Below are 20535 nucleotides of genomic sequence, written 5' to 3'. Positions count from 1 at the left end.
TATCATGGGTGGAATAAGTTCAGGATAGGTAGATTGTACCGGGTTTGTAGAAGGTGAGGGCTTAATGGGTCAAACCATCTTTTCTAGGTCCATGACTTCTTATGCTCTTAAGTAGTCATTTGGTAGTACAGAACTTGAGTATTGCTGAAAAAATAAGACATGTCGAAAGCTCTTCATCGTGTACTTATCAGGACATTTGCAAGAATACCAATATAAGGGGGAAAAGAACAATTTATACTGTATGTGAAGCATGCTGATTGGTTGGCAAGTGACGTTGCCATGGTGAATACACCAGTGATGGTGACTGACAGTTAATGGCCAAGCAGCTTGACCCTGATTGGTCATGGCATAGCCCTGAGGAATGAGTCAGCGAATGGCTGTCATTAATTTTGTTTAGCTGAAACAGGTGCACTATATGTACATGTTCTTTCTGTTTGCAAAGAACAGGGCCCTGTGTATTATTTTATGCAGCTTCCAGTACACGCAAATGAGCACATTGCGAGCCCGACTGACAATCTTAAATAATAATTCTCAGCACATTGAAGATTATTTAGCAAATGTTGTCCAATCACAGAATCGCATTTAATGTTGGACACTGTGTTTTGAGTTTTGCAAGCACAGGCTGGATGGGTACGGTCTGTACCCTGCCCGTTGCAAACAGTGGCTGGGACATGATATGATCTACCAGTCTTTGGGACGTGCGGCCTACATACCTAGCATCACACTGGTACTGAAATTCATATACCACGTTATTCATATGTGTGATAGGCAGAATGAATTTTTGGCTTGACGGCAGCATCCTGTTAGTGGTGAGTACCACTCGTGTTGCTACTGCATAGTAGCAGCGTGAAACAGCCAGCTTCACCTGTTGCTCAAACTTCTGAGGTACCTTGCCCTTCCAGGGTAATCAGGGCCGGAAGTGATGGCCTTAGGCTCATTCATGAGTTTGGGTGATATACAACATGAAATGATCTGATCAGGGTAGCTATTATCCTGCATGATGCCTTTGATGCGCCCTATTTCAACATCAAGCTTGCATGGTGAGCAAATGGCTCGGGCCCTATTTACAAGGTTGCTGATAAGACCAATCTTACATTGTATGCAGCTGTAAGAATCCCAACACATATATTGCCGAAATTGACATATACTGACAATATACACATTGGGATTCTTACAGTTCCATATGTTATAAGATTGGTTTTATTGGCAACCTTGTAAATAGAACCCAAGCCATTTGTCCACCATGCAAGGTTGATGCTGAAATCGGGCGCATCAAAGGCGTCCTGCAGGGCAATGGCTACCCTGATCAGATCATTTCGCGTTGTGTAGCATGCAAACTCATGAACGGGCCGAAGGCCGTCACTTTCAGCCCTGAAACGTCCAGTCTACCTCAGATTACGCTGGAAGGGCAAGATATCTCAAAAACTTGAGAAACAGTTGAAGCTAGCAGTTTCACGTTGCTAACATGCAACACGAGGGGTATTCGCCACTAACAGGATGCTGCCATCATGCCAAAGAGACGTCTGCCATCACACAAACGAATAATGTGGTATATGAATTTCAGTGCCAGTGTGATGCTAGGTATGTAGGCCGTACATCCCAAAGACTGGTGGGTCGTATCAAACAGTATGTACCAGCCACTGTTCATAATGGGCAGGGTATAGACGGTACCCAATCGGCCCATGCTTGTAAAACCCAAAACACAGTGTCCAACACTAGATGTGATTCTGCGATAGGATTATTTAGCAAATGTTGTCCACAATGTGCTAAGAATTACGTTGACAACCAATTTAAGTCAGTTAGGCTCACAATGTGTCACATTTGCATGTCCTGGAAGTTACAAATATTAATGCACAGGGCCCTGTTCTTTGCAGACAGAAAGAACATACATACACTGCGGCTGTTTCAGCTAAACAAAATAAGTTACAGCTATTCACTAACTCATTCCTCAGGGCAATGCCTTGACCAATCAGGGTCAAGCTGCCTGGCTTAAATTTCAAACAATAACTGTCAGTCACCATCATTGGTGCATTCATCATGGCAAAGTCACTTGCCAACCAACCAGCACTCTTTACATACAGTATAAAGTGTTCTTTATCCCCTTATATTGGTATTCTTGCGAGTGTCCTGATGAGCGCAAGGTGAAAAGCTTCGACATGTCTCTTTTTTCAGCAATATGGTCTTAAGATTTATTGCTGGACAGCTTATATTAACTTATTCAATTATTGACTCAAACTGACACATATCCAAGGATAGCATACTGATTTTAATATATGCACAAAAGCAAAAGCTGACCATCAGCTTCAAAAAAACATGCTTAACTTTTTGATAATAAGAAAATAGGAAGTTTAGCAAACAGTGAGGAAGAAGGTAAGAGGTTTTAGAAAAGCCTAGACAACTGGGCAGAATGGCAGAGAGATGCAATTTCATGTGGAAATAAATGTGAAGCAATCCATTTTGAGGCAAAAAGACAAGAGCACCTTGCTGTCCACAGTTGAATAACTACATTCAGTTTTAAAATCATTAGAGCACTGTCACGGTTAGGATGAAAGGGAACTGCTGACAATCCCGGTCCCTTTTTCAAACCCCTTGTGATCAGTGATTTTAAAGAATAGGAATGGTGTGTGTATTTGTTTTAACCTGGAGCGTGCAGTCAAGAAGTTGTACAGCAGCAGACTTTCAGGAATGTGTGTTTAAAGAAAAATTGTTTATTTTTAAACAATAAAAAACTAAATAAATGAAAAATGAATCATGCTGCATTCTGACATTCACTCGCACTAACACACTCAAGAAAAGCTACAGGGGTAAAAGACAGAACTGTTACTACTTATAAGAAAAAAAAGAAAACATTCATATATCACTTGTCTTACGTAATCTGAAATTCAAGGTTGCAGGCCTGATGAGAGGTCTTCTTTAGTCAAAGAATCGTTTAAAAGATTTCAACAGCCAGGATAGAAGAGGTTTGCAGGAATCCTCTTGAAGAGATGAGGATGCTTTCTGGTTGTTTCTTCAACTGATGAGCAGTAAGTCCTTGCGTGGGGATGTCCAGGTAGATAGTCGTCTGCTCTGCAGTTCATCTGCAAAATGTCCTCCTTGTCGTATCCTGATCGGCTTAGGTGACTGTAGCCAGAACAGCAATTTAACTATTTTCTTGGCGTAGTTGGCAGGTGTGCAGATCCTTCTTCCCATGTCCTGGTCTCTTTGGCGATTGCAGTCAGAATGGCAGTTGAACAGTTTCATTCTTTTTGAATCAATAACTGAACTCGAACCAACACGGATTCTGCTACAATTATTCTAGAATACGTTGCTCTTTGTGAGACAGTTCTTTAATTTATTTGTGCATGGGATGTGGACGTTGCTGGCTAGACCAGCATTTATTGCCCAACCCTAATGGCCCTTGAGAAGGTGGTGTTGAGCCGCCTTCTTGAAATGCTGCAGTCCATGTGTTGTAGGCACACCCACATTGATGTTAGGGAGGGTGTTCCAGAACTTTGACCCAGGGACAATGACGGAATGACAATATAGTTCCAAGTCAGGCTGGTGTGTCGTTCAGAGGGAAACTTGAAGGTGGTGGTGTTCCCATGCATCTGCTGCCCTTGTCCTTCTAGATGGTAGAAGTTGTAGGTTTGGAAGGTGCTGTTGAAGGTGCCTTGGTGATTTGCTGCATTGCATCCTGTACATACTTAATAGGAGAAAACGGAGAGTTGTAGAAGAAGTGAGTGACCTTAGAGTGAATGTCCACAGATTCCTCAAGGTAGCAGGATAGGTCAATAAGGATGAAGGCATTTCTTCTTAATCCTTTCCTTTATTGGCTAAATTATAGAATTTAAGAGCAGGGAGGTTATGCTCGAACTGTATAAATTATTAGACCATAAGACGTAGGAGCAGAAGTGGGCCATTTGGCCCATTGAGTCTGCTCTGCCATTCAGTGAGATCATGGCCGATCTGATAATCCTCAACTCCATTTTCCTGCCTTTTTCCCACAGTCCTTGATTCTCTTACTGATTAAAGACCTGTCTATCTCAACCTTCAATATACTTAATGACCCAGCCTCTACAGCCCTCTATGGTAAAGAATTCCACAGATTCACCAGCCTCTGAGAGAAGAAGTTCCTCCTCATCTCTGCCTTAAATGGGCGACCCCTTACTCTGAGATTATGCCCTCTGGTCCTAGACTCTCCCACAAAGGGAAACAACCTCTCAGCATATACCCTGCCTAGCCCCCTAAGAATCTTATGTATTTCAATAAGGTTGCCTCTCATTCTTCTAAACTCTAATGAGTACAGGCCCAACCTACTCAACCTCTCCTCATAAGAAAACCCCTCCATATCCAGGATCAGCCTAGTGAACCTTCTCTGGACTGCCTCCAATGCCAGTATATCTTTCCTTAGATGAGGGGACCAAAACTGTTCACAGTATTCTAAGTGTGGTCTAACTAGTGCCTTGTGCAGTTTTAGCAAAACTTCCCTATTTTTATACTCCATTCCCTTTGAAATAAGTGCCAACATTCTATTTGCCTTTCCTATTACCTGCTAAACTTGTATGCTAGCTTTTTGGGACTCAAGCACAAGGACCCCCAAATCCCTCTGTGCCGCAGCTTTCTGCAGTCTTTCTCCATTTAAATAATATTCAGCGCCTCTATTCTTCCTGCCAAAGTGCATAACCTCACATTTTCCCACATTATATTCCATTTGCCAAGTCTTTGCCCACTCACTTAACCTGTCTATATCCCTCTGTTACACGCCTTGTGTCATCCTTACCACTTGCCTTCCCACCTATTTTTGTGTAATCTGCAAACTTGGCGATAGTATATTCACTTCCCTCATCCAAGTCATTAATATATATTGCAAATAATTGTGGCCCCAGCACTGATCATTAGTTAGGCCACAACTCGAATTCTGTGTGCAGTTCTGGCCACCTCATTACAGAAAATATGTAATCGCACGGGAGAGGGTACAGAGGAGAATTACAAGGATGTTTCCAGGACTGGAAAAATGCAGCTATGAGGAAAGATTAGATAGATGAGGATGTTCTCCTTAGAACAGAGTAGGCTGAGGGGAGATTTGATTGTGATAGAATGGATGGGAAAGGCCTATTTACCTTAGCAGAGAGGTCAGTGACTTGGGGGCATGGATTTAAAGTGATTGGTAGAAAGATTCACGAGGAGATGAGGAATTGCTTTTTCACCCAGAAGGTAGCAGAGGTCTGGAACTCACTGCCTGAAAAGGGTAGTAGAGGCAGAAACCCTTAACTCATTTAAGAGATATTCGGATATGCACCTCAAGTGTCGTAACTTGCAGGGATATGGATCAAGTGCTGGAAAGAGGAATTAGGCTGGTGGCTCGTTTTTCTGCTGGCACAGACATGGTGGGCCAAGTGGTCTCTTTTTGTGCAATAAAACTTCTATGATTCTAAGATGGTGGGGGATTCATGGATGGTAATGTCATTGAATGACAAGGGGAGATGTTAGGGATGATCAATGCCTGACATTTGCGTAGCACGAATGTTACTTGCCACTTGTCAGCCCAAGCCCAAATATTGTCCAAGTCTTGCTGTACATGGACACAGAATGCTTCAGTATCTGAGGAGGCAAGAATGGTGCTGAACACAGTGTAATCATCCACGACCTTCCCCACTTCTGACCTTATGATGGAGGGAAAGTCATTGATGAAGTACCTGAAGATCGTTGAGCTGACATCACCCTGAGAAACACCTGCAGCAATGTCCCGGGACTGAGATGACTAATCTCCAACAACCACAACTATCTTCCTTTGTGCTAGGTATGACTCCAGCCATTGGAGAGTTTTCCCCGATTCCCATTGACTTCAGTTTTGCTAGGGCTCCTTGACGCCACACTCAATCAAATGTGGCCTTGATGGCAGGGGCAGTCACTCTCACCTAAGATAAAAGCAAAATACTGCAGATGCTGTAAATATGAAATACAAACAGAAAATGCTGGAAAAATTCAGCAGGTCTGACATCTGTGGAGAGAGAAACAGAGTTAACGTTTCGAGTCTGCACAACTCGGGTCAAGAAGAGTCGTGCGGATTTGAAACATTAACTCGGTTTCTCTCTCCACAAATGCTGTCAGACCTGCTGAGTTTTTCCAGCACTTTGTTTTTATTTCATTCTCACCTAACCTCGAGTTCAGCTCTTTGGTGCATCTTTGGACCAAGGCTGCAATGAGGTCAGAGGCTGAGTGACACTGGTGGAACCTAATCTGAGCGTCAGTGAGCAGTTTATTGCTGAGCAAGTGCAGCTTGATAACATTGTCGACAACACCTTCTATCGCTTTGCTGTTGATCGAGGGTAGACTGATGGGATGGTAATTGGCCGGGTTGGATTTGTCCTGCTTTCTGCGGGCAGGACAGACATGGCCAATTTTCCATATTGCTGGGTAGATTCCAGTGTTGGAGGTGTACTGGAACAGTTTAGCTATTGGCACGGCTTGTTCTGGAGCACAAGTCTTCAGTACTATTGAAGCAATGTTGTCAGGAATCATAGCCATTGCAGTATTCAGTGCCTTCAGCTGTTTCTTGGTAGCATGTGGAGTGAATCAAATTGGCTGAAGACTGGTATCTGTGATGCTGAGGTCCTCAGGAGGAGGTAGAGATGGGCCATCTACCTGCACTTCTGGCTGAAGATGGTTACAAATGCTTCGGTTTTGTCTTTTGCACTGATGTGCTGGGCTCCCCCATCATTGAGGATGGAAATATTTGTGGTGCCTCCATCTCCAACAATTGTCCACCACCACCATTCAAGACTGGATGTGGCAGGACTACAGAGCTTAGATCTGATCCATTGATTGTGGGATCACTTAGTTCTGTCGGTTGCATGCTGCTTCTGCTGTTTGGCATGCAAGTAGCCCTATGTTGTAGCTTCACCAGGTCAACACCTCATCTTAGGTATGTCTGGTGCTGCTCCTGGTATACCCTCCTGCACTCTTCATTAAACCAGGGTTGATCTCTCATCTTGATGGTAATGGTAGAGTGGGAGCTATGCTGTGCCATGAGGTTACAAAATGTAGTCAAATATGATTCTGTTACTGCTGATGGCCCACAGAGCCTCATGGATGCCCAGTTTTGAGCTGCTAGTCTGTTCGAAATGTCTCCCATCTAGCATGGTGGTAATGCCACACATAATGGAGGGACCAAGACTGCAGATCCGGTCTAGCAGCTATGTCCTTTAGAGCTCGACCAGCTCAGTCAGTAGTGGTGCTACCAAGCCACTCTTGATAATGGACAATGAAGTCCCCCACCCAGAGTACATTCAGTTCAGTGAGTCAGTTCCCTGACTGAGTTCTGGAATTCACACAACAGTGTAACCTGACTTTCAGCAACATTTTGTGGACACAGTGGCCTTCTTTTTCACTCAACAGCTTCTCTGTTCAATGTCCATATTGAATAAGGTCCAAACTTTAAATTATGAGTTTGCCATGCCTTACGTGACAGAGCGTATAACATAGATTCGCTAGGATATTGGAAAACTACGGTTATAAGAAAATGTGGGTTGTGCAGAGTCTGGTTGTTAGGCTGCCTAGTACATTTTAGACTGCCGTGTTTTTAGAGGGTGCAATGATTATAAGAAGAGGCTTGAAGGATTGGGACTACTTCCATTAGATCGGAGAATACTAATAGAGGTTACTAAATTAATAAAAGGTTTTGATCCAGGAAACAGAGTGGGAAAAAAAAATGTTCACAACCTCAGGACATCCCTAAGTATTTCACAACCAAGCAAGTACTTTTGAAGTGTAGTCACTGTTGTAATGTGTTAAGCATGACAGTCTATTGCACACAGCAAGCTCCCAAAAAACAGCAATGCAATAACAGCCAGATAAGTTTTTACTGCTGTTGGCCGAGGGATATTAGCCAGGTCACTTGAGAGGACAGATGAGGTAAGGCCCAAGGGGTCTCTGTTTAATGTTTTATCTGGAAGAAAACACCTCCAGACACTTTGCACTACACTGATGGATTTTACTGAGGTAAAAGGTGATTGAAAAAGTCAAGCATTTCTCCTCTAGCAGTTACCACTGAGGACAGAAATAATACCGAGCGCTGATCTATCACTGAGCACTGAGGCGGGCCAAGGGGAGGCATCTGAAAGCTGCAGAGAAAGCAAGAAGCCAGGATGGACGACTGAGAATACAGAATACACAAGCTCAGGTAAGCGTGGTGTTTTGCAGTTCTAGTTCATCACTTTGTGACAGTATAGATATTTTTCACTTTCCTAGGATAAGGCTGTTCCCTTTCTAGAAGTTAGAAACAGCCATGCAGATGTATTTTCTGCGCTCCTTTGCTTGCCTGCTGAATAGGACTGATTGGAGGTGAAAAGTTGATTAAAAGAGAGCCGACATCATTGCAGGCTGGCAGATGCTGTGCTGTGCTGAGCACGCAGGTGGTTTTGTTGTTTGGCTTGTATGTGACTTCTGATTGAAGCTGAAAGATTCCTAAAATTTTGAAGGAAATAACCTTTGAGAAGGGGAGAAACATTTTAAAAGTTATAACAGGATCTAAGGCTGTTCACTGTTTTGTACCTGTACTTATCCTTGCTGCCACCTGTCTTCTCACTGCTGATCATCACCTTGTGTTATTATAATGATATAATGCATTGGACTTATTTACTGTGACTGGATAACATGACACATTTCCCTTCTGGTGATGTCATGCTGACATCCCGTAAAGGAAATAGACCAACAGTCAATCAAAAGAAGGCCCAATGCCAAGTAAAGGAAGCCCATAATGTGGATGCTAGACAGCTTGTACAAAAGAAAGCAGGGCATGAGGAAACAACTCAACAGCAGCTGACGTAGTACTCTCCAGGTTCAGTGCAGGAGAAACACTGGAATCAGTAAAAACTAATGCCCCTACATGTACGAACATACAACTTAGGAGCAGGAGTAGGTCACTGGGCCCCAAGAGCCTGCTCCACTATTCAGAATATCATGGCTGATCTGATTGTAACCTCAACCCCACATTCCTGCCTACCACCGATAACCTTCCACCCTGCCTTTTTAATCTATCCAGCTCTGTCCTGAAAATATTCAAAGACTCTGCTTCCACCACCTTTTGAGGAAGAGAGTTCCAAAGACTCACTACGCTCTGAGAGAAAAAAAAATTCTCCTCATCTCTGCCTTAAATGGGCGGCCCCTTATTTTTAAACAGTGACCCCCCTAGTACTAGATTCTCCCACAAGAGGAAACATCCTCTCCACATCCACCCTGTCAAGGTCTCTCAGGATCTTAAAAGTTTTGAACAAGTCGCCCCTTATTCTTCTAAATTCCAGTGGATACAAGCCTAGCCTGGCCAGCCTTTCCTCATAAGACAACCCACCCATTCCTGGTATTAGTCTGGTAAACCTTCTCTGAACTGCTTCTAATGCATTTACATCTTTCCTTAAATAAGGAGACCAGTACTGTACACAATACTCCAGACGTGGTCTCAGCAGTTCGGGGTAGGGTACGGGGTGGGAGAGATTAAATGGCAAAGATGGAGCGAAAGACAAAGGGAGGAGTAATGGTTGCAGTAAAGAGACATAGCATTTGTCCAGAGTGAGTCTAAATGCCAAAATAATGAACAGCCCTGTACGGAAGCAAAAACATGAAAAGCAAGATTCAAACCGGCACATGGCACGGCAAAAGAGCAGAATGAAAATGGGGCACGGAGTTCACGGTCTGAAATTGTTGAACTCAATGTTGAGCCCAGAAGACTGGAAAGTACTTCATCGGGAGCTTGTGCTGAGCTTCACTGGAATATTGCAGCAAGCCAAAGGCAGAAATATGAGCGCAAGAGCAAGGTGGTAAATTAAAACGGTACGTAACCGGAAGCTCGTGGTCCTGCTTGCAAAGCACGTTAAACCGATTTGGTGCATCCTGCCAACGAAACTCTGCAACGATGAAATTCCAGCCCAACTGCCCAAGCGTGGTAAGTCCCACCTATGACACCTCCATGGCCTCCTTCTTCTCTGTTGGAGCGTAGGATCCGTTCCACAGGACATGTCTGACCCAGCAATCACCACATTCTACAAAATCAAAGGCAACAGATGAGATTGCAGCAAGCATCTCACTCCTTAGTGCCACGGGGAAGGCCTTCGCTAGGGCTGTGCTTAAGAGGCTCCATATGCTTGCAGACAGCGTATCCGGAAGCACGGTGCAGCTCCTGTGCTGGCAGTTCTACAGTGGACATGATGTCAGCCACAAGAGAAGTGTAGGAAACAGGATGTGCCTCACCTTTGTAGATTTCACTAAAGTATTCAACACTGTCAGCAGGGCAGCACTCTACAAGAAGAGAATTGGCAGTTCACCAAATTGCCACAGTCTCATCCGCTCCATTCATTACAACATGCACAGTCTGACGGCACCACTTGGGACGGTTTGAGAGTGAAGAATGGCGTGAAACAAGGCTGTGTACTCGCCCCCACTTTGTTTGGTACTTTCTTCCCCATGCTCCTGACTTTGCCTTCCCTGTAGATGTGGAAGGACTTTAGCTGCATACCAGGTCAGCCGGCAAGCTCCACAGACTGATCGGCACAGGCTTGGAGGGCCGAAGGGCCTGTTCCTGTGCTGTACTTTTCTTTGTTCTTTCTTTGTTCTTTGATGTGTCCTGAACTTCTGACACCCAAGATGATTTCCTCTACTTAGGGATTCAGTGGTAATCAATTTAAAATTGCCACAAAGAAGTGAGGAGAGGGGTTAGGAAAATATTTCTTTACAGATGTTGTTGGAGCATGGAATATTTTGCCATGATGAATAAGTATGCCAGAGACCATTGCAATTTTTAAGGAAAATTGGATAAAAATATGAAACAGAAGATGATACAAAAATATTGGCAGAGTGTAGGCTGTGGGATTCATTTTGGATTGATCTTGCAAACAGCTAACATAGACATCATTAGCCAAATGGCCTTCTTCTATGATATAGAAATGTTCCCTTTGCATATCTCAGAGGGAAAAAATCGAAGTTTGTGAAAACCTGAAAAACGAAAAATAGAAATGGTAAAGGCACAAATTTGATGGAGCTTCGAGTGAAATGGGGGCATGCTCCGCAAGAAAAAAAAATTGTCCACGATAAGTGGTGCATTCTGGTTAATTTAAAGCATTTTACAGTTCACATCTTAATTCAAAAAATTGATATTTAGGTTTACAAAAGGCTCATTTTTCAAAAATTATCTCAACATTCGTATTCCAGCCCCTGCCCATCCAGGAGACATTCAGGCCAAATATTCTTAACCCTGTTCCACCAGTGGACCAACTCTTGACAACAACAGAATATCTTGGATCAATGAGGAACACTTGATTTAAATACCAGTATTAGTGCTCTTGCTTCTTTGGGCTAGAAGTAAATGTCCATGGATGCATATTGGGTGAAACTTGGTGTACTACCCATTTGGTAGAATGGCATGACACTAACTTGGTGTCAAAACACACATATGAGCAAAATCAATGGGATGAAGTAAAAGAGCAACCAGGAGATGTCAAACTATACTCTAATGAAGATGGAAGGAGGAGAAGATTGGCGGGAAAAAAAATTATCGATTAACTGATTTTGTGGGAAGCTTTTAAAAGATTTCATGTCAGCATAAATAAATGAACAAATGAGAAAATTCCCACATTGGTAACTAAAGCATAGGTTGCAGCATTAAATACAGATATCAATACTTAAAAAAAAACACTTAGGTCAACAGCAACTGTTAAAAATGTATTACTGGAAAAGCAGCTCATGCTGTTGTAAACTAACAAAACCAGTGGAAACAAATTCTTCTTCCAATATATCAGACACAATCATGATGCAAAATGGATTAGAATTTAGAGAACTGAAGTGTCTGTTACAAGCCATTTGCTTTTTTTTAATTCATTCATGGGATGTGGGCGATGCTGGCAAGGCCAGCATTTAGTGCCCATCTCTAATTGCCCTTGAGAAGACGTTGGTGAGCTGCCTTCTTGAACTGCTGAAGTCCCATGAGGCGTAGGTACACCCAGAGTGCTGTTAGGGGGGCGGACGTGGGGAATTCCAGGATTTTGACCCAGCGACAGTGAATGGCAATATATTTCCAAGTCAGGATGGTGAGTCGCTTAGAGGGGAACTTACAGGTGATGGTGTTCCCATGTGTTTGCTGCCCTTATCCTTCCAGATGGTAGCAGTCTTGGGTTTGGAAGGTGCTGACTAAGGAGCATTGATGAGTTTCTGCAGTGCATCTTGCAGATATACACACCGCTGCCACTGTGTGTTGGTGATGGAGGGAGTAAGTGTTTGTGGATGGGGTGCCAACCCTATGGGCTGCTTTGTCCTGGATGGTGTGGAGCATCTTGAGTATTGTTGGAGCTGCACTATTAAAATGTTAATCAATTCATATAAAAAAATCTATTTGTTTCAATGCTATGCATTGGTGTCAAAATTATCAGCTAGTTGACAAGAGATTCCTGGTGACAAACTCAGACAGCAAGATTTTTTAAAAAATTGATGGCAAAACCAGACGGGCTCCAGGGACAAAGTACGGATGGGATCAAACACAAATCACAGTGTTCCAACTGGAGAGAGGAGTGGAGGGAGGTGAAGGAGGAATGTAGTTATCTGGTGAGATTAGGACTATTTTTCCCTCTACATTTCCTGAATTGATTTTATTTTCCATTTCATGATTGCATCATGACATAGTAGCTGTTTTTCTTTTTCAAATGCACTTATGCTCCACATAACCCTGTACATTCAGATAACACTCTCTTTTGGGTGCTTCGATTGAACCTGCCTCCAACACACTCTTAAGCAGTGCATTCCAGGCCTTAACCACTCACTGTGTGAAAAAGTCTTTTCTCATATCACTTTTGCTTCTTTTGCCAGTTACTTTAAACCTGTGCCCTTTCTGAAGCCAAACTAGTATCTTATACAAGTTCAACATAACCTCCTTGCTCTTATACTCTCTGCCTCTATAAACAAAGTCTTCGAGTGAGGAGTGTCCAGATTTGCAAATAATACCCAGAAAAGGTATATAGTTAATTCTTTAGAAGATCAAAGGTAGCTAAATAGGGATACTAACACAGAAATGGTCTAAACATTAACAGTTGTAAGTCCATGTCAGGTGAGGTGAGCTCAATTAGCTCAGGAGAGATTATGCTCGGAATGGAAGTAAGTTTGATGCTGTGCAAGAACACTGGGATTTGAGAGCATAGGTTTACAGAATATTAAAAATTAGCATTTGGTGAGGCTACAAGAAAAAACTAATGGAATTCTAGGTTTTATCATAAGGGGTGTAAAATATACACCTCCACCCTGTCCTACGGTCATCTCCACAGCCAAAGATAGGATAGAAAAAGCACCATGTAAATGCAAGTCAGTTTTGGACACCAGTCCAAACTCCATTCCCTAGCTACCGATTCCACCCCTCTCCATGGCAACAGTTTGAGATTAAGCCAGTCTTTCTGCAGCCTTGGTGTCACATTTGACCTTTCTATATAGTGAAAGGGTGGTAAAAGGAGCAGTAGGACTGATTAGGGACCAAAAGGAGGATTTATGCAAGGAGGCAGAGGGCATAGCTGAGGTATTAAATGAATACTTTGCATCTGTCTTTACTAAGGAAGAAGGTGCTACCCTGGCCCTGGTGAAAGAGGAGGTAATTCAGACACGAGAAAGGTTTAAAATTGATAGGAAGTATTGGATAGGTTATCTGTGCTTGAAGTTGATGAGGCACCAGGGCCGGATGAGATGCATCCAAGGATACTAAGGGAAGTGAGAGAAGAAATTGCCAAGGAACTGGACATAATTTTTCAATCTTCCTTAGACTCAGTAGTGGTGCCAGAGTCCTGGAAAATTGCAAACGTTACACCCTTGTTCAATAAAAGGTGTAAAGATAAGCCCAGCAACCACAGGCCAGTCAGTTTAACCTCTGTGGTAGGATACTTCGAGAAACAATAATTCGGGACAAAATTAACATCACACGAACAAATGCGGGTTAATTAAGGAAAGCCAAAGCCAGTATGGATTCCTTAAGGGAAAAGAGTGCTTAATTTGCTGGTGTTTTTGAACAAGTAACAGAGAGAAATATAAAAACAGAAATATAAAGTGTACAATTCTAAAGGAGGTGCAGGAGCAGAGGGGCCTAGGTGTATATGTGCATAAGGCATTGGCTGTGGCAGGACAGACTGAGAGCATGTATAAGCATACAGTATCCTAGGCCTTGTTATTAGCAGTATAGAGTACAACAGCATGGAGTTTACGTTGAACTTGTATGTTATGACCACAGCCGATATCAATTGCTGCGCAAGCCAAATCCCAAAGGGAAACTTGGCTAATGGGCCATACCCTTTTTCTTTGTATTCTGAAAATGAGAATTCTGATCTCAGCAGCAAGAAGACCAGTGACAGTTTTGGGATTTAAAAAAGTTAAAGTAAAAGTCTGATTAACATGAATAAAAGAAAAGTGAAGCACACAAAGTTACAGTTGCACAGTTAAAAAAATCTTACAAAACATTTCCCCAAAAAGACTCTACTTGATCAAACCCACAAGTAAACACCTTCCAGGAAACACTCCCTTAGAGATGTTTGAGTATAAAAATCTAGTAATATTGCCCAAGGCAAACTGCTGTAGCTTCAATAGAGACACACCACATGACCTCTAATTCTCTTCCATTCTGCTGTAGAAATCCAGGACTTCAGAACAGGACTGCTTGTTGCAGCCTAAGAATCTTCTGGCTTGACTGGATGACTGATTCAAAGCTAGAGATACAGCTAACAGTCCCCAGCTCAGCTGCTACATCTCCCAACTACCCTAAGCTCTCCACGGTAACACTAAATTATCTTTTTCTCCCTTTCATTTTGGGTTCCATTGTTCTCACATCTCTTTGAAACTCAAATCCTTCCAAATATTAAATATTTCATGTTTCTATTTTTTCCTCTGCTTTCAAGTCAATAAAATGTAATATACCCTCTTCTGTTTACCTATGGAACTCCTGCAAGATACAAACATGTTTTTCGTCATCTCTGACTTCCCTTTGATATTCAAACAAACCCTCAACTTATCTAAGATGCAGATGTTAGATCCAAGCTCTTCACTTGTACTTCAAACCTAACACCTCTATCCTTTCCATGTTTTAAATCCCCCCAGGCAACCTGTCTCCTAGTAACCTTTGCCCAACTTAATTAAATCATTTACACACACACAGACACACCATTCCCCAAAAATATTTTAAAAATAACATCCATTCTCACAATAAGATACCAGTTCATCCTCAGCCTGGAGTATTGCATCCAGTTCTGGGCACCACACTTTAGGAAGGATGTGAAGTGCTTTGAGAAAGTGTAGAAAAGATTCATGAGAATAGTTTCAGGGTGAGGAACTTCAGATATGATGATAAATTGGGGAAGTTGGGACTGTTTTCCTTGGAGAAGAGAAGGTTGAGAGGAGTCTTTATAAACGTATTCAACATCATGAGTAGTCTGGACAGAGTAGATAGGGAGAAATTGTTCCAACTCGTGAAGGGAATGAGAACAATGGGGTACAGATTTAAAATAATTGGCAAAAGAAGCAAAAGCGATGAGAAGAAAACTTTTTCACACAGTGAATGGTTAAGGTTTGGAATGCACTCCCTGAAACTGCGGTGCAGGCAGGTTTGATTGAAGCAGTCAAAATGTCCTTTGGGAAGGAAATCAGCCATCCTTACCTGATCTAGCCTACATGTAACTTCAGACCCACAGCAATGTGGTTGACTCTTAAATACCCTCTGAAATGGCCTAGCAAGCCACTCAATTGTATCAAACCACAACAATGTCTCAAAGAAGGAATAAAACCGGACGGACCACCCGGCATCAACCTAGGCACCGAAAACAACAATAGCAAATTCAGCTCTGTCAACCCTGTAAAGTCCTCCTCACTAACATCTGGGAACTAGTGCCAAAATTGGGAGAGCTGTCTCACAGACTAGTCAAGCATCAGCCTGACATAATCATCCTCACGGAAACATATCTTATAGATAATGTCCCAGACAACACCGTCACCATCCCTGGGTATGTCCAGTCCTACCAGCAAGACAGACCCAGCAGAGGAGGTGGCACAGTGGTATACAGCTGGGAGGGAGTTGCCCTGCAAGTACTCAAAATCACCTCAGGACCCCATGAAGTCTCATGGCATCAGGTAAAACATGGGCAAGGAAACCTCCTGCTGATTACCATGTACCACCCTCCCTCAGCTGATGAATCAGTGCTCCTCCATGTCGAACACCACTTGGAGGAAGCACTGAGAGTGGCAAGGGTGCAGAGCATACTCTAGTTGGGGGACTTCAATATCCATCACCAAGAGTGGCTCAGTAGCACCACTACTGACCGAGCTGGTCATGTCCTAAAGGGCATGGTTGCTAGACTGGGTCTGCGGCAGGTGACAAGGCAACCAACAAGAGGAAAAAAGATACTTGACCTCATCCTCACCAACCTGCCTGCCGCAGATGCACCTCATTATCGGTAGGAGTGACCACTGGAGTGGAAAGGAAGACCCGCCTTCTCATTGAGGATACCCTCCGCCGTGTTGTGTGGCGCTACCACCATGCTACATGGGATAGATTTTGAACGGATATAGCAACTCAAGTCTGGGCATCCATGAGGCGCTGTGGTCCATCAGCAGCAGCAGAATTGTACTCAAACACAATCTGTAACCTCATGGCCCAGCAGATCCCCCACTCTACCATTACCATCAAGCCAGGGGATCAACTCTGGTTCAATGACGAGTGCAGGAGGGCATGCCAGGAGCAGCAGCATGGCATATCTAAAAATGAGGTGTCAACCTGGTGAAGCTATAACGCAGGATTTCTTGCATGCCAAACAGCATAAAGCAGCAAGTGATAGACAGAGCTAAGCTCTGCAGTCCTGCCACATCCAGTCATCAATGGTGGTAGACAATTAAACAACTCACTGGAGGAGGAGGCTCCACAAATGTCCCCATCCTCAATGGAGGGGGAGCCCAGCACATCAGTGCAAAAGATAAGGCTGAAACATTTGCAACAATCTCCAGCCAGAAGTGCCAAGTGGATGAACCATCTCCGCCTCCTCCGGAGGTCCACAGATGCCAGTCTTCAGCCAATTCAATTCTCTCCACGTGACATCAAAAAACAGCTGAAGGCATTGGATACTACAAAGGCTACGGGCCCTGACATTATTCCAGCAATGTTACTGAAGACTTGTGTTCCAGAACTTGCCATGCCCGTAGCTAAGCTGATCCAGTACAGCTACAATACTGGCATCTACCCGGCTATGCGGAAAATTGCCCAGGTATGTCCTGTACACAAGAAGTAGGACAAATCCAACCTGGTTAATCACCGCCCCATCAATCTACTCTCCATCATCAGTAAAGTAATGGAAAGGGTCATCAACTGTGCTATCAAGCGGCACTTGCTTAGCAACAACCTGCTCAGTGATGCCCAGGTTGGGTTCTGCCATGGCCACTCAGCTTCTGACCTCATTACAGCCTTGGTTCAAACATGGACAAAAGAGCTGAACTCCAGAGGTGAGAGTGACAGCCCTTGACATCAAGGCCACATTTGACAGAGTGTGGCATCAAGGAGCCCTAGCAAAACTGAAGTCAATGGGAATCAGGGGGAAAACTCTCCACTGGTTGGAGTCATACCCAGCACAAAGAAAGATGGTTCTGATTGTTGGAAGGTCAGTCATCTCAGTTTCAGGACATCACTGCAGGAGTTCCTCACGGTAGTGTCCTAGGCCCAACCATCTTTAGCTGATTCATCAATGACCTTCTTTCCATCATAGGGTCAGAAGTGGGGATGCTTGCTGATGATTGCACAATGTCCAGCACCATTCGCGACTCCTAAGATACTGAAGCAGTCCATGTCCAAATGCAACAAGACCTGGACAATATCCAGGCTTGGGCTGACAAGTGCCAAGTAACATTCACGCCACACAAGTGCCGGGCATCTCCAACAAGAGAGAATCACCCCTTGACTTCCAATGGCATTACCATCACTGAATCCCCCGCTATCAACATCCTGGAGTTACCATTGACCAGAAACTGAACTGGACTAGCCATATAAATACTGCGGTTACAAGAGCAAGTCAGAGGCTAGGAATCCTGTGACCAGTGACTCACCTCCTGACTCCCCAAAGCCTATTCACCATCAACAAGGCACAAGTCAGAAGTGTGATGGAAAACTCCCCACTTGCCTGGACGAGTTCAGCTCCAACAACACTCAAGAAGCTTGATACCATCCAAGATAAAGCAGTCCGCTTGATTGGCACCACATCCACAAACATTCTCTCCCTCCACCACCGATGCCATCTACAAGGAGCACTGCAGGAATTCACCAAAGCTCCTTCCACAGCGCCTTCCTAACCCATTACCACTCCCATCTAGAAGGACAAGGGCAACAGGTACATGGGAACACCACCACCTGGAAGTTCCCCTCCAAGTCACTCAACAGTGAGTGAGGCAACTTGAAAATATATGTTCCTTCACTGTCGCTGGGTCAAAATCCTGGAACTCCCTTCCTAACAGCACTGTGGGTGTACCTACACCATAGGGACTACAGTAATTCAAGAAGGCAGCTCACCACTACCTTCTCAAGGGTAACTGGGGATGGGCAATAAATGCTGGCCTAGCCAGCAAAGTCCACATCCCCTAAATTAATGAACAAAAGGAAGTAGACTATTATCTGAAAAAGGAAGAATGTGCAGGGTTATAGGTGGGAAAATGGCACTAAGTGAATGTTCATTCAGAGAGCCAGTGCAGATACGATGGACCAAATGGCCTCCTCCTACAATGTAACAATTCTGTGATTCTGAGAGCTTCCAATCTTATATATACGCTATCACTAAGTCTGCTTATTTCTACCTTGGTAACATCACCTGACTTTGTCCCTGTTTCATCTCATCAGCTATTGAAATCCTCAATCATGCCTTCATTACCTCTCGACTTGACTATTCCAATACACTCCTGGCTGGTCTCCCACATCCTACCTTCTATAACATGAGGTCATCCAAGGCTCTGCTGCCCGTGTTCTTCCTCAACCCAAGTCCCATTCATCTATTGCCCTTGTGCTCAGTGACTGACATTGGCAACAGTCAAGCAACTTGATTTTAAAATTCTGATCATTGTTTGCATATCCTTCTAATGTCTTGCCCCTTCCTGTCTCTGGAATCTCCTTCAGCCCCACAACCCTCAGAAACATCCATATTCTTCTAATTCTAGTCTCTAGAGCATTTCCGATTTTAATCACTCCACCATTGGTGGCCATGTCTTCAGTTGCCTAGGCTCTAAGCTTGAATATCCTCCCTTCAGCTCTCTGCCTTTTTACCTTGCTTTCCTCCTTTAAGGTACTCCTTAAAACCTAGTTCTTTGACCAAACTTTTTGTCATCTGACCTAATACCTCTTACGTGGCCTGATGTCATATTCTGTTTTATAACGCTTCTGCAAAGTGCCTGGGATAGTTTCTCATGCCTAAGGCGCTATATAAGTTGTTGGTGAATGCTAAGAGGGGAAAAGACAGGTTGACTATTGTGGGAGGAGGACTAACGAGAGATATAGACACAGATCACCATCACCTGCTTCAAAAATCACAAAGGCCAATGCAACTCCATAAATTTCAAGAAGTTTTGGAAATATTGCGCCGAGAAAGGCACCACATGCACATATTTTGGCCATTCATCACATTCAGTCCTCCTGCTCATCAGGCCAGGGGACCACTAGATCACTGGTTGGTCGTTACCAGGCCTGGCCAGCAAGGAGCGAGAATCCTCTTGGATAACAACTGTCACTACTAGCTCCAAGAAGGTGCATTCCTCATCCCTGCGGAAATATGCAGCCTTTCCCAAGACAAGCATGTGTCTGAAATAATGTAAGGTATATGCAAAGCAGCGTGAGTTTTATTCAGCCTCCACATGAAACTTGAAATACCAAACAGTCTAGAGTCAGCTCTTAGCACAAACTTGCACCCCTGTACACAAAAGCACTATGAAAGACAACGATCCTAATCAACATGACCTTTCTACCTGACTTTGGTGTAACTAATCCCCATAAACCAAGAACAAACTATTTGTCTAAATCTCTTCATTCACATTGTTTCTGGTGCAAGTAGATTCATGCTGAGAAAGCTCTATGCAATGGCTTCTTTTTTAATCCTTCTGAAATGACAATATTTACTTTTAGAAGCACCAATCTATACAAGTCACCAAAATGTTACACTTTCAAAGAAAAAGCAGGCAAGAGACTAACAATGAGTAGAGCAATTTTATATTTATGTCATGAACAAGTTAGATCTAGGTTTCCAAAACTGTCGGTCACAACCCCCAGTGGGGTGATGAGAAGAGATTTTGGGGTCGCAAGCCCCAAGGCAGTAATGGACTGAATGTTAACAGCTGGGGGTCCCTTTAAATCCTCGCTTTTTTCCTATTGGTGGGTGTGGCCTAACAGACAGATCTTTGAGGCCTGATTTCTGCTGCAAAAAAGCCTGTGAAAAGTTAGAGATTTGTTTTTTTTTAAATACTTTGCAGTTTAAACAATTCCTACCATGCTGAACTTCTCTCTCTCCCCATCCTTCAACCCAGGGTCACATG

At 43.6% G+C, this 20535-nt stretch overlaps 1 protein-coding gene across 6 annotated transcripts in view; it reads right to left on the bottom strand.

Moving 5' to 3' along the window:
- atp10d (ATPase phospholipid transporting 10D) overlaps nucleotides 1-20535 on the bottom strand; it is a 319766-nt gene that overhangs the window by 167540 nt on the left and 131691 nt on the right. The window lies entirely within an intron of this gene.

The sequence above is a fragment of the Cetorhinus maximus genome, chromosome 1 (assembly GCF_964194155.1).
Source record: "Cetorhinus maximus chromosome 1, sCetMax3.hap1.1, whole genome shotgun sequence".
In the NCBI taxonomy this organism is placed as follows: Eukaryota; Metazoa; Chordata; class Chondrichthyes; order Lamniformes; family Cetorhinidae; genus Cetorhinus; species Cetorhinus maximus.
Note: the sequence above shows the minus strand (reverse complement) of the source record. Positions and strands in the feature narration are given on the sequence as shown.